The 14,170-nt window shown below is 41.1% G+C and overlaps 1 protein-coding gene across 10 annotated transcripts in view; it reads left to right on the top strand.

Annotated features, from left to right (window-relative positions):
• The window catches only part of ARHGEF3 (Rho guanine nucleotide exchange factor 3), a 321,899-nt gene that overhangs the window by 279,486 nt on the left and 28,243 nt on the right, over positions 1 to 14,170 (top strand). The gene's annotated exons all lie outside the window — the stretch shown is intronic.

The following is a 14,170-nucleotide window of genomic DNA, read 5'->3' as shown; positions in this document are numbered from 1 at the left end:
CCTGAATCACAGTTTATTTCAATAGGAGGGAGCAAGGGACTGAAAGGAAGAAAGAGGTATTTTCACATTGTAAATGGGAGGTAGGTGATGTCCTTTGAGAGAGGGGAAACTTGAGGAGTCATCTCTGTCCAGACTTTTCTCACAATTGTATTTCTAAGTCGTGTGCCCCATTCAGATGCGCTCTCACAGATTTTGTCCTAACATATCCGTGGGCCTTCTAAGGAAACCAGTACATGATGTGAGCCAGAGGGCGAGAGTACTCATGGCTTAGGTCAGGATCTGGGAATTATAGCACATGGAAAAATTCAGCCCACCTTCTGACTTCTTATGGCCTGAGAGCTAGGAATGGTTTTTACTTTTTTGAACAGCTGGGGAAAAGTCAAAGAGGAATGATATTTCACCACATGTGAGAATTGTATGAAATTCAACTTTCAGTGTCCATAAATAAAGTTTTGTTGGAACATGGGAATGCCCAACTGTTTGTGTTTTCTGTGGCAACTTTCGCATTAGAATGACAGTCGAGTACTTGTGACAGAGACCATATTTCTCATGAGGCCAAAAATATTTGCTATCTGGCCTTTTGCAGAAAATGTTTGCTGACTTCTGGCTCCAGGGGCCCTAGAAATGTTTGCTGACCTCAGCTCTGTCAAAGACTTTGTCACCTTGGGCAGACGCCTTAACATCTTTAGGTCTTGCTTTTATTCTTAATGGGTAAACTAGGAGTGGTGCCACCAGCTCCTTCATAGAATCACTGTAAAGATGAACATGACAGTGCATTTAAAGGGCTTAGTATAGTGCCTGGATCCTCAGTTAGCAATCACTAATTTACTAATTAGTTAGCTAAGTAGTAAATATTATGTACTATAGTAACCCTTTGGTTAACAAATGGTGGTAGTTCTTATTCTTAAACTCCTGATAAAGTTTTTCTTTTAAAGGGAAAATGGAGTTTTGTCCAAGGCCATGTACCCGATTTGATCATTGTAAAAGTCCTCTTATAGACTGAAGCCCACAAAAGTCATGCCGTGAAAAGGCTCATCTTGTTTAGCTAAGTAGACTCAAGTCTGCTATTTCTCATTGTTCCTGAATACTTTTCTTTGCGGTATTTTTATCTTGACTTTGTGAGTCATTAAGAAAGTTGTGGACTGGAACTCAAGGCTTGTCCCATGCTATGGGACAATCTATGACTTGAGAACTATTTGAGTCTCCCTCATCCCCTCCTGTCATTGCTTCCACACCATTCAGCCAATGTGCCGTGACTCTGCTTAGTACAGGCTGTTCTCACCACTTTCCTATAGATCCCGGCCTTCTCCATTGCTTATCCCCTGCCATGCCCATTCCTCTGTTAACTCTGCTAACAGTTTCTCCTGAATGAATACCTCATCACATAATTAGCTGTAGGTTTGGCTCTGTTTCTCTCAGTGCTTGGACCTCTGGGGTCCTGGATAGTCCCTGATCACCTTTGTGGGAGAACACAGGAAAAAAAATAAGGTTGTCTGGGGGAGCCAGATGAAGGGCTTTGAAGCTAGTGGAGAAAAATGTGTTTACCTTCTCTCCCCTGTGACCATCCCTCAGCCCTCTAGCCAAGTTCATTGCTTGCTTCCCCTGGAAGATTCATCACCGCCTTAGTCCTGCACATCTGGTCTTTCGCTGAGTTCTGCTTTTTGAAAACTTTTTAGCCTGTCTACTGCTATTTTACCCTTTCCTTTCTACCCCAGTGGCTGTGGCTCAGATCATATACTCTGCAGTTATTTTCCCCCTTAATTACAAGGCCTCCATGCTGCCAGCCATATCTTGCCATAATCTCTCCTAGCACAGGACACCTTTTGCCCCAGGAAGGGGCACGCACTCACCCCATTCATCCCACAAGTACTGAGTGGGCCCTCATCATGAACTAGGCTCTATTTCCTGCCCTCATGTTGCTTACATTCTAGATAGAGTTGCTTTTTTGGCACCTTGATGGCCATATCTGCCCTTAAAGTTGTGTTTTGTTTGGCTGCACAGTGTTTTGAGCTAACATTTACAAATCAAAACAGTCCATGTAAGAATCTAGACTTTTGACTTCCTGAGGAAGTGGAAGGCCTGGCAGTGCTGGGGCTCTGTTTCCACAGGGCAGTAATGAACTAGTTCTGAGTAGCCAACCAACTGGCACCTACAAAATGTTCCCATTGTCATACCTTTAAATTCTTTCCTTTGGCTTCCCAGGCAGCCTTTATTTCTTTTCTCCTGTTTCTGCCCTACGTGGATCCTACTCAGGGAACACTGCTGCAGGAAATATTTGATCACCTTGGAAGTTTGCATTGACCTAGAGAACTGGGACAGAAAGAAATCAAGCCATGTCTGAAATCCAACAGACTGAGGCAAGGATGAGAAAGCCAGACCCGAGGGAGGGATCTGACATGTGGAGATTAGTTTCTAAAACCTCAAAGATTTTTTTGTAGCAAAATAATTTTTTATTTACTTTTTTCAAATATCATGAAAAATAGCTGACTCTGTGCTCCATATATGGTCAGAAACAACCAGCAAAAGCAGAACAGTTTTTCATAATGGTTATGTACATAGAGAGAACTTGAGCAAGGTGCTTATGTTGTGAGTGTGTCCTTGGGAGGTCACCAGATAGAAATATGCCCCTGTGGTTGTTTGTAGAGCTAAACAGCCCTGTTCGCAGGGTGATCTGCAAAGCATGAAGAAAGCCATTCCCTCAAATACTTCCAACAGTCACTTTGGTGCATGCAGTGCAAGTTCTGCAGAATTACTTTCAGTCCTAGCTTCTCAAGAATAACCTTGTCACCTGATTGCTTCCCTCACCAGCTAGAATTGGGATAGGATGCTGATGTAGCCTGAGGAGCAGGGAGTCTGAGGGGGAAGGGGAAGTCCCAAAGGGGCACTCAGTGGGCCAACCTCACATCTTTTCCCATTTTGCCTACTGTGGTCTTGATGCCCATTTTAAAAAGAAAGGAACGGGGAACAAGGAATGCAGCAGCTGCACTACACCTCTCAGCATTCATTTCTTACCCATATGTGTATATATTTATACCTTTTCTACTTCCAAAAACAACCTAAGGCTGTGACTGGGCAGCTTGGTTCTTTGCCATAGTACCCCTGTCCCTGGTTCCTGGCACCTTAGAGTCATATATTTTTCTTTGGATATCCATTTTTGTCTGTCAGGTTGGACTCCTTTTATTATAGGAGAAGAGATGCCCAAACACCCAAACGTAATGCTTTCCTCAATAATGGAGCACTTAGCCATCCTTCCTCTGACTCTTCAGAAGTATAACAGGAGAGCATGGAGCTGGCAGCTTCTTCCAAAAATGTTTAAAAACCCAGTCACAAATGGAGTGGTGCTTGCAGCAGCTCATCAAGACACTGCAGAATTTGTTCTCTCTTGCCTCCCCTGTGCCCCATGTGGACTGGGGGCTCGAGTCTCAGCACAAAGGGGGCATTTGTGGAAGTCAGAGAGGAACAGCCGACTGCATGGCACTCCGTCTGCTTCTGACCAGGGAAGTTAGTGCTGCTGGTAGATGGAGCACAGATGTCTGGATCCCTCTGGGCCCATAAATCCTCTCACTAGCCTGCCCAGGAGGAAAATCCGGCCAAGCTCCAAGAGGGCTCTGCACTCAGTCCTCCTGTGGAGTGAGGAAGGCAAGCTCGCTTCCACCCGTTGGCCAGTCACCTCCCTGTCACAGCTATGCATGCCTGGTGGACTCATTTGAGTCCAGTGCATGCTCTGGAATGCTAGATTCATCACACTGTGATTGAGCCCTGCCTCCTCTTTGAACGTGAACTTTATTTATTTATTTTTTTCTTTTTCATGAGAAAAGTATATGTTCATTATGGAAAAATACAGAAAAGGAGAAAGTGAAAAGAACACATATAGCCTTCCATTCTAAAACAACCCCTGTTACTATTTTAATAATTCCCTTCCAGTATTATTATAGGTATAACTACATAACATACACACTCTGTGACTAATTTTTGGCTATGCCTAGTCTGTCTAGCCTTATCTTTGTGTGACCTGTTCACTTTTGGATGAAACCTCCTATGGAGACTATGGATGATCAGTTTCTCTTGCATCTCTATTGGTCTTGGCCTCCCATATTTCCCAGCTATGCAATGAAGTATATAAATGTTCTTCTTTATTATTGTTACAGCCTCTTGGAAGAATTATACCTTTTATTAAAGTTAAATAATCATTTTACTTCTTTTAGTATGCTTTTTGGAAGTCTTTTGGTTTTCTTTTGGTTTTTGCATTTTGCCTGGTGTGTTTTGTTTCTTTTTCATTTTTATTTTTCCTTTGTCATTTAGCTGGATGAGAATTTTGTTATAGTTTAAGGGAAGTATATCACAATTATTCTTGGAAAATATTGTCTTTTTCAAACAATTTTAAATTTATTTCTAGGAGATGGGGAGGGAGGGAGAAAGAGAGGGAGAGAAACATCAATGGGTGTTTGCCTCTTGTGCACCCCTTCCTGAGGACCCAGCCTGCAACCCAGGCATGTGCCCTGACTTAGAGTCTAACTGGCCACCCTTTGGCTCTCAGGCTGGTGTTTAATCCACTGAGCCATACCAGCCAGGGTACATATGTATTTTTAAAAAACAAAACCATAATCATAATATGTGCAGTATTTTAACTTGCTTTTGTCTTAACAGTATAAAGTAACCTTGTAGTGTGAGAATATATTTTCATATCATTAAATATTTTTCACAGACCCAATTCTAAATGAGTATATATTACTATTTCATTACAAAGATATGCCAGTTTATTTCATTATTCTTCTATTGTTGAATACTTAAGTTTCCTCCATTTTTTTACAATTACAGGTGACAGTACTTTAAACATCCTGATCAGAAATCTTGTGTATGTCTATATTTCCAGAAGTGGAAGACTGGTTAAAGGGTGTGAACACTATAGGCATTTGATGTCATGAGAGTTTGGTCTTCATTCTTGATGTCTGTCTGTCCTAAACAGAATTGCTTCTCTGTGTTCTCACATCCTAATTCTAGACTCATAGTCACACATCTCCCTCTTTTTTGACACAGTTTTTCCCTCTGCTGTGACATCTTTATAAGATGGCTCTTCACCTGGGCCTTTTAACTTTTCCACACGGGCCAAGTTTGTTTCTTACTTTTCTTTGTGTCCATAGTACCTAACACTATACATTACTTAGGACATGCTCAGAAATTGGTAGTTACTATTATTATCATTTTTCTTACTAGAAAAGGTGGCCATTACTCTTCCTAGGGGCTGTCTAGGAGCTGACAGTGGGTGTCCACCTAGTAATATTATGTAACTGGGTTACTTCACAGTAGCAAATGACTCCCCTCCCCAACTAGTATCCCCTCAGGGAGAACTGTTGTGGCTAAATAAGGATTTCTAATAACTGCAGTCTCTGCCCCATTCCTTGGTCCTCAGATCTAGATATTATGTCATGCAATCCAGATGCAATAAAAAATGTGGTATCAGTGACCTCCATTAATATTCCTTCTTTCTACTATATTATTTGTTCTTCTCTAGACTTGTTGGGGAGGTAGTCAATATAAAAAAAGGAGATAGTGCCTGCTCTTGAGAATGCTAAAATCTACTTGGTAAAAGTTGTTTAAGATATATTAGCAAGTGGGGAAAAAAAAGGAAATTCAAAACCATTGTATCCCAATTAATTATACACACATATAATAGTATATGTATAGGAAAGACCAGAAACAGCATCCAATTTTTAATATTAGTTATCTCTTGGAAATACCATTAGAAGAGACTTTTATAGTTCTTTTGTTTTGTCTTATGTTCTCCTCCTTTATTCTCTATTACATAGAATTACAAATTAGTAAAGAATGAATAAACAAGCTGAGACTATTGAGTTTATTTTTTATATTATATATTTCATGCTTGAATTTTAAAAATACAGGGTGGGGTAAAAGTAGGTTTACAGTTGTGAGTATGCAAAACAGTGTTTATTCTTATATTATTATTTATTAATCATTGTATTGTTTTCTATATGAGCAACTATAAACCTACTTTTGCCCTACCCTGTAATTATATATTACCTTTGCAACCAGATAAAAATGTATGATATTTGAAAATCTTACATGATAAACATATTAGAGGACACTTAGTAATTGCCTGGAGACAGGTTGAAGGAAGGGTGGAAGGATTTGTACTGGGCCTGGAATGGCTCAGAGGTGATGAGCATGAATGGGAGAGAGGACATTTCAGATTTGAGGAAGGAGAAAGAGAAGACCGATGCCATCTAGACATGGAAAATAAGTGAGAAGAGTGCCCAGGCATATTTGTTTAATTTCCATAAGCTGGAAACCATGATTTTCTTCTCCAAGGTCCTCACACTCAGTCCCTTGATTCAAGGTCATACACTTCCTATAAATGACAAAAGTCTTTGATCCTAAGTTATTTGCAAGATACAGAAAGAAGATGCTGATGCAGACTTCCGGCCAAGATAGAGGCATAGGTAGATATACTGTGCCTCCTTGCACAACCAAAAGAAGGACCACAACAATTTAAAAACAAAAAAAAACAATCAGAACTGACAGAAAATTGAACTGTATGGAAGTCAGACAACCAAGGAGTTAAAGAAGACGTATTCATCCAGACCGGTAGGAGGGGCAGAGACGGCAGCTGGGCAGAGAGGACTTGCAGCAAGGTGGCGGCTGATGGACCCAGTGAGGCAGCAGCTGGTGGAGCAGGGGTCCCACATTCACATGGGAATAAACCAGGAGGAACAACTGGGGAATGAAACACACCACACAACCCAGGGCTCTAGCGCAGGGAAATAAAGCTTCAAACCACCAATTGAAAACACCTGTGGGGGTTGAGGTGGCAGCAGGAGAAACTCTCAGCCTCATAGGAGAGTTTGTTGGAGAGACCCACAGGGTGTTAGAACATACACAAGCCTACCCACCTGGGAATCAGCACCAGAGGGGCCCACTTTGCTTGTGGGTAGTGGGGGAAGTGACTGAAACCCGGCAGAGAGCAGAGCAAGCGCTACTGTTCCCCCTTGGAACCCTTCTGTACATCCAACATCACAACGCAGCGACATGGGTTGAGCCACCCTGGTGAACACCTAAGGCTCCAGCCCTCATACATAATAGGTGCACCGAGACAAAAAAAAAAATGGCCCAAATGAAAGAACAGATCAAAGCCCCAGAAAAAATACAACTAAGTGACGAAGAGATAGCCAGCCTATCAGATACACAGTTGAAAACACTGGTAATCAGGATGCTCACAGAATTGGTTGAATTTGGTCACAAATTTGATGAAAAAATGAAGGCTACACTAAGTGAAATAAAGGAAAATGTGCAGGGAACCAATAGTGATGGGAAGGAAACTGGGACTCGAATTAACGGTGTAGACCAGAGGGAAGAAAGAAACAACCAAACAGAAAAGAATGAAGAAACAAAAAATCCAAAAAAATGAGGAGAGGCTTAGGAACCTCCAGGACATCTTTAAACATTCCAACATCCAAATTATATGGGTACCAGAAGGAGAAGAGGAAGAGCAACAAATTGAAAACTTATTTGAACAAATAATGAAGGAGAACTTCCCCAATCTGGCAAAGGAAGTCCAGGAAGCTCAGAGAGTCCCAAAGAAGTTGGACCCAAGGAGGAACACACCAAGGCACATCATAATTACATTACCCAAGATTAAAGATAAGGAGATTATCATAGAAGCAGCAAGAGATAAGGAGACAGTTGCCTACAAAGGAGTTCCCATCAGACTGTCAGCTGATTTCTCAAAAGAGACCTTACAGGCAAGAAGGGGCTGGAATGAAGTATTCCAAGTCATGAAAGGCAAGGACCTACATCCAAGATTACTCTATCCAGCAAAGCTTCCATTTAGAATGGAAGGGCAAATAAAGTGCTTCTCAGATAAGGTCAAGTTAAAGGAGTTCATCATCACCAAGCCCTTATTATAGGAAGTGTTAAAGGGATTTATCTAAGAAAAAGAAGATAAAAAATATGAGCAGTAAAATGACAGCAAACTCATAGTTATTAACAACCACACCTAAAACAAAAACAAAAGCAAACCAAGCAATCAACTAGAACAGGAACAGAACCACAGAAATGGAGATTACATGGAGGGTTATCAACAGGGGAGTGGTAGGGAGAGAGTGGGAGAAAAGAGACAGAGAATAAGTAGCATAAAGGGTAGGTAGAAAATAGGGAGAAGTGAAGAATAGTATAGGAAATGTGGAAGCCAAAGAACTTATATGTATGACCCATGGACATGAACTAAAGGAGGGGAATGTGGGTGGGAGGCAATGTGCAGGGCGGAGGGGAATAAAGGGGGAAAATGGGACAACTGTAATAGCATAACAATAAAATACATTTTTTAAAAAAGATACAGAAAGGAGCTTGGAGTGTGTGTGTGTGTGTGTGTGTTTGTGTGTGTTGGAGGAAGCAACCAGAAACCATATTGCCTTGCAATCTGGAAGGTCAGGGTATAGCTAAGAAGTGACCTGTATTCCATGTCAAGAAGAACGCCTGACTTTCTGCCAATCTTTACTATTCTTAGAATGGTAGTTAAACCATTGTAATAGTTGACTATTATAATTGAAAACTTGTCCATTTTTATTTAGTAATAACAACTGCATTAGTTGGGTATTTACAGTGAGCCAGGTTCCATGTAAAGTACTTTATGCAAGGTAGGATTCATCGCCACTTAATAAAGGGAGAAACCTAAAGGTTGGAAAATGTGCCCAACGTCACATAGCCAATAAATGCAGGAGCTGGGATTCAGTAGCGTCTTCACAGTGCTTCCACTACAGTAGGCTTTTGCAAAAAGTCAGTTTGGTCATAATAAAGCCTGCAGTTTGCCAGGATCTCAAAATAATGGCCAGACTAGATAGCTCAGTTGGTTAGAGTGTTGTCCGAATACCCCGAGGTTGCAAGTTTGATCTCTGGTCAGGGTATACATAAGAATCAACCAATGAATGCATAATAAGTGGAACAAAAGCCAGTGGTTTTTTTCCCCTCTCTCTCTTCATTCTCTCTCTTCCCCTCTCTAAACAAAAAAACAAAAAATTAGTAATAAGATAAAATAAAATAAATATAATGGCCAGACTTTCAGCCTGGGTCATTCCATTTCACTGCTGATCCTCCCTCCCCGCCTCCCTGTGTGACAGGGAAAATCATTGCCATTTTAGCTTGTAGAATATTGTATCATTAATATTACCGTACAAAAGCCATTTTATGGTGCCCAACCAAGAGGTTATGCTGCTGCTCCAAGCCTCCAGAAGGCTTCCTAATTTCAGCTTGCACTAAACAAATTGTACAATATTTCCCTATACCTGAACCAAATATTTTCTTCATCTTTTCATTCATCTACTCAGAATCTCTCCCAACCACAGAAAGGCTTCTCCTTGCATTGAGTCTATGGGGTTTGACATTTATTGATTGTGAATTGATCAGAAGCCTTTTACCATGTTTTTAGTGTACGTTAATCTGAACTAGAATCTATATGTATTATTTTGTGTTTATACCATCACTTTGAACTCAGTGTTCATGGTCTTGCTGGTTTTGTCTGCTGGTTTTGTTTTATCTTAGCTAATATCTCTTCATTATGGAAAATCTGGAAATAAATTAGAGAAGTATGATGAAAATAAAGATCATCTATAGTCTCAACATTTGGGTGACACCTATTAACATTTTTTATTTAAATAGGGATCTTCCTTCTCTTAACTCTGTATGTGAGATCTTCCCATTATTATTAAGTTTTTCTCAAAGGAATGTTTTTTTTAACAACTTTATAATGTTCCATTTTATGGTTGCACTATAATTCATTTCATCCCTGTTGTTGGTCATTTTAGGCTTTTGCTTTTATTAACAACACTGTGCTGCTGAGGGGTTTTCTTCTTATCCTAATGAAGGATCCTCAAGGAGCTGTTTGGTCCAAGTAGTTCAGAGATGTGTCTACTGTTTGCTAGTGAATGAAAACATATATATAAATAAGCACTAATTGTGGCAGCAGTCAGTGGTATAGTAACACTGGTATATAACATGCATTTCCTACTGACAATGTACCAGGCACTTGGCTAAGCCCTGGACAGACATTTTCTTATCTAATCCTTACTACAACTTTGTGAGATACTTATCATCACACCCCATTACACAGAAGGAAACTGAGACCCAAAGGGATTAACTTTTCTAGGTCCCTCAGCTATTGAGTTGACTTGAAGCCATATCTGCTTTACTCTAAAGCCTGTGATCTTAACCTAAATCTGTGTTTTATAGTCAGAAGACTGGCTCAGTTCCTATTCTAACACTTACCTTGTGCTTGTTTCTCTAATCCTCGGGTGCATGGATTTCTCATCTATTAAAAGGGGCAGAATATAAGAATGTGCCCATTGCCTCTCTCAGGATTAGCACGAGGTTCAAATGTGGTGATACTGCACAGCTGGGCAGTGTTATTTGTCAATTTAAGTTAATTACTCTAATCAAGCCTTTCATGAGAGGCTGACTCTTCCAGTATGCTATTGGAGAATAGTTTCTGATCCCAGCCATGGCTACTGTACATTTTGGTTTAACCCATTATAGTAGCAACATAGAAATATGTTTTCCTCTTACAGCCCCACCCTAACTCCCAATCCATCCAATAATAAATCATCTATTACAAAATACCAACAGTAAGCATAAAGAATTTCCCTGGCTGGAACTCTTTTTTGGAACATGTTATCTTTGGCTGTGGAGACCTTCTATTTTTTGGAAAAGGGTGAGGAGGGAGCACCCTGCTGAACAGGCAGCATTAACAAACCAAATCTGTTCCATCATGCCTGACCTGCTGGGTTTACATTTCCTCTGACACATGTAAGGGGACCCCTTTTCCCCACCTGACAGATAGTCCCCTTTGCACTTGCAGCACCTTTTCCACATAACCAGCTCAGGCATAAACATGAGCACCCATTTCCTAAATCTGCATTATCTTTGCCTATTATGGCCATTGCTGTTTTAGCTGCCAGTAATTATGAGCTTTGGATTTTTGACTCATTTGCTATGCCACATTCCCTCATGGAAAATCTTACTTGTTCTGGAACATTTTTCATTCCAGGTCTTCTCACACTCTCCCCTCACCCCCACCCCCACCCCCACCCTGGCTGGTACAGGTTATCTATGCATGTGTTTCTGTTTTGTATGCAATCCCTCCCAAGGCTGGGTCCCTCACTCCTAAGCGAGCCTCTCATGGTCACCATGGGCCAGTGTTCCTCACCCCAGGGGGCATTCAGCAATGTCTAGAGATGTTTAGGTTGTCCTAACTGGTATGGGGCATTATTGGCATTTGGCAATTAGAGGTTAGGATACTGCAGAACATCCCATAATGCACAGGACAGCCCCTCACAAGAAAGAATTTTCTGGTCCAAAATGTTAGTGGTGGCAAGGTTGAGAATCCGTGCCATGGACTGAGAAGTAGCCTAAAACTCCTCTATTTGGGCACACATACTCCACCACACTTGAATCTTATCCTAGGGAAAGCAGGGTAGGATATTGGTTAAAAATTGGGGGCTGGAGAGGGGAGTTTACTGAAATAGACCAGACCTGGGTGTCATTCTGAGTTCGCCATTGACCTGGGTTTAAATTCTAGAGCACTATTCATTAGCTGCATGACCTTGAGCAAAGTGTTACCCTTTCTGAGGCTCAAGTTTCCCCATCTGTAGAATGGGTAGGAATCCTTACCTTGTGGGTATAGCAGGGCTCTAAAGCTCCCCTCACAGTACCCAGTACATACAGCATTTCATTCATTCATTAGACAGATTGTTGAGGTCATACTCTGTGCCTGTTGCTGATGAATCCATCAGTGAGCAGAACAGATAGATATCCTTGCCTCCATGGTGCTTACCTTCTATTGGGAGGAAACAGACATGTCGGAAACAAAGAGTAAGTGATATCATATAGCACGTGGTAAAAAGGAGAAAAACAGCACAGGGAGATGGGGGGTGGGGAGCATCACTGAAGGAATGTGGCTTTTCTCTAGCAGTAGTCACATGTTCATCCCTCAATTTCAGTCCTCTTTTCTAATTGTGCTCAGTTGTATTAATAACTCATAGGGGTGTGGGTTGTGGTGTGTGGTCAGTGGCATTGTGAAAACCCACCCATGGCTGGGGCCTCGCTGGCTATGAGCTACCCCCAAGGCCAGCCAGCTGCTGACTGCACATCTGACCAGCATTCTTTATTTCTTCTTTGGGACTTTCCCCCTTTCTAAGTGGAACCTTAAAAAGACGAAGTGTTTGTTTTATCCAGCTTAACTAAAGGTATAAATCTTAAGTTCGATTGGGTCAAAGAGCCACTGCAGCAAGTGAGCAAATACATAGCCTCCTCTTAACTAGATTGAAACTCCTAAAAGGCTGGGTCGCATCTCACTGAAACCTCCCCACAATGCATGTAGCAGCAGGCATGGCCCTCATTGTAGAAAGAGCTGAGTTTGGGATCCAAACAGATCTGGTTGTGATCCTGCCTAGGCAAGTGCTTTAGCCTCCCTGAGCCTCAGTTTCCTCATAAAATGGGAATAAATGCCCACCTTGCAGCATGGCTGTGAGGATTGGAGAGAACTCATCAGAAATGCTAAGCTTGGGCAGGCACATAATGGCCCCTCTGGGACATTCCATATCCCTTTCTCCTTAGTACCAGAGTCCAGTAATCACTAAGGAAACACAAAATGAGGAATTCTTAGCAAGAGAGCTTACCTGGTATAGCTCATGCCTCTTTTTTTTCCCCTCAAACTGCAACAGAAGGAAATATCCAACTCTCTGGGAAATTTTTCAATAAATACATAAAAATATGCTCAATCTCACATTCAAAACATGAAACTGAAATGAAGGAGGTATAGTTGTTTTTTCTATTAGGTTAATAATAATATCCTGTTGATGAGAGTCTGGAAGAATTGTACTGTCATGTCCTATACCTTTCTGGGGACAGACTATTTGGAAGTCACTTTAGCAGCACATATCAAATATTGAAATGCTGATGCTTCTTAAACCAAGGAATTCTACTTAAGAAATCTGTCTTAAAGAAATACCAGCACAAATACATAACGGATGTTCACTGAGGTACTTTTTGTAATAGCTAGACATTGGAAATGATCTTAATGTCCCTCAGCTAGAGTTTGAATCCATGTGGTCCATCCAGACCATGGGATACTAACTCTGCAGCCATTAAAAAGAATAAGTGACTTTGGGTGACGAAAATGTTTTAGAACTAGAGAAAGGTGATGGTTGCACAACATTGTGAATATACTAAATAAAAGTCACTCAATTGTTCACTTCAGAAATGGTTAATTTTATATGTGAATTTCACCTCAATAAATTAGTTTGGAGGCACCAAATAAATAAATTAGAGGAGGCACCGGTTAACAAAATTACAGAGGTTTCAGTATAAGTTATTTTTTCAAGAGTGAGCCTTATACTAGCATGGAAAGACATTTTTGAATGAAAAGAGAAAACATTCTGTTTTCTGCAAATGTTAGCAAATGTGTAGAAAAGGTTTGGCAGGATCTAGAACAAGCTTAACAGCATTTACTTCTGGAAACTGGACTTGGAAAAATGAAGGGATTTGTACTTAACTTTTGTATACTTTTGCTTCTAGAAACTGGACTTGGAAAAATGATGGGATTTGTACTGACTTTTGTATACTTTTATAATGTATGAAAATTTAAAGTTAGCATAAATTACTTTCAAACTGGTGGTGGAGGGGGGGAAGTTTGAAGTTGGTCAGGCACTGAAACTAACATGTGGGCAGTTGATTCTCTCAAGTGAAAGTGGAAAATGTCTTCCATTTTGAATCTTCTTTTTTGTGTGTTACTCTCTTTCTGCTCTTTAACTTCCCCCTCCTTCCAGCCTGGCATCAGAACCACTGACTGAGATGAGTGAGTTATTTGATGACTCACTTTGGTTGTTTTGACCTTACCGTGCCTGTGGCTAATTGATTCTGAGTGCTGGGGATCGGCAAGCATTCGTCTGGTCCCTGTTTTATAAGGGCCTATTTTCAAGAGATAACAAGGATTTGGAAGATACCATTACCAAACTGTGTACTTGGAGCAAGTACTTTCTTGACCAGCCCGGGGCTGGTCCCGCAATCATGAGCTCATTAATGAGCCCAGGAGCTGATGGCCGCCTGCGCCTGCGTCCGGAGCTGTGTTGCTGCTGGCAAGCAGAGCTCGCTTTTTACTGGTAAT

Source organism: Phyllostomus hastatus, unplaced genomic scaffold, assembly GCF_019186645.2.
Source record: "Phyllostomus hastatus isolate PE091 unplaced genomic scaffold, TTU_PhHast_1.1 phas_contig_16, whole genome shotgun sequence".
NCBI lineage: Eukaryota > Metazoa > Chordata > Mammalia > Chiroptera > Phyllostomidae > Phyllostomus > Phyllostomus hastatus.
The sequence above is the reverse complement of the archived record's forward strand: the minus strand, read 5'-3'. Positions and strand labels throughout refer to the sequence as shown.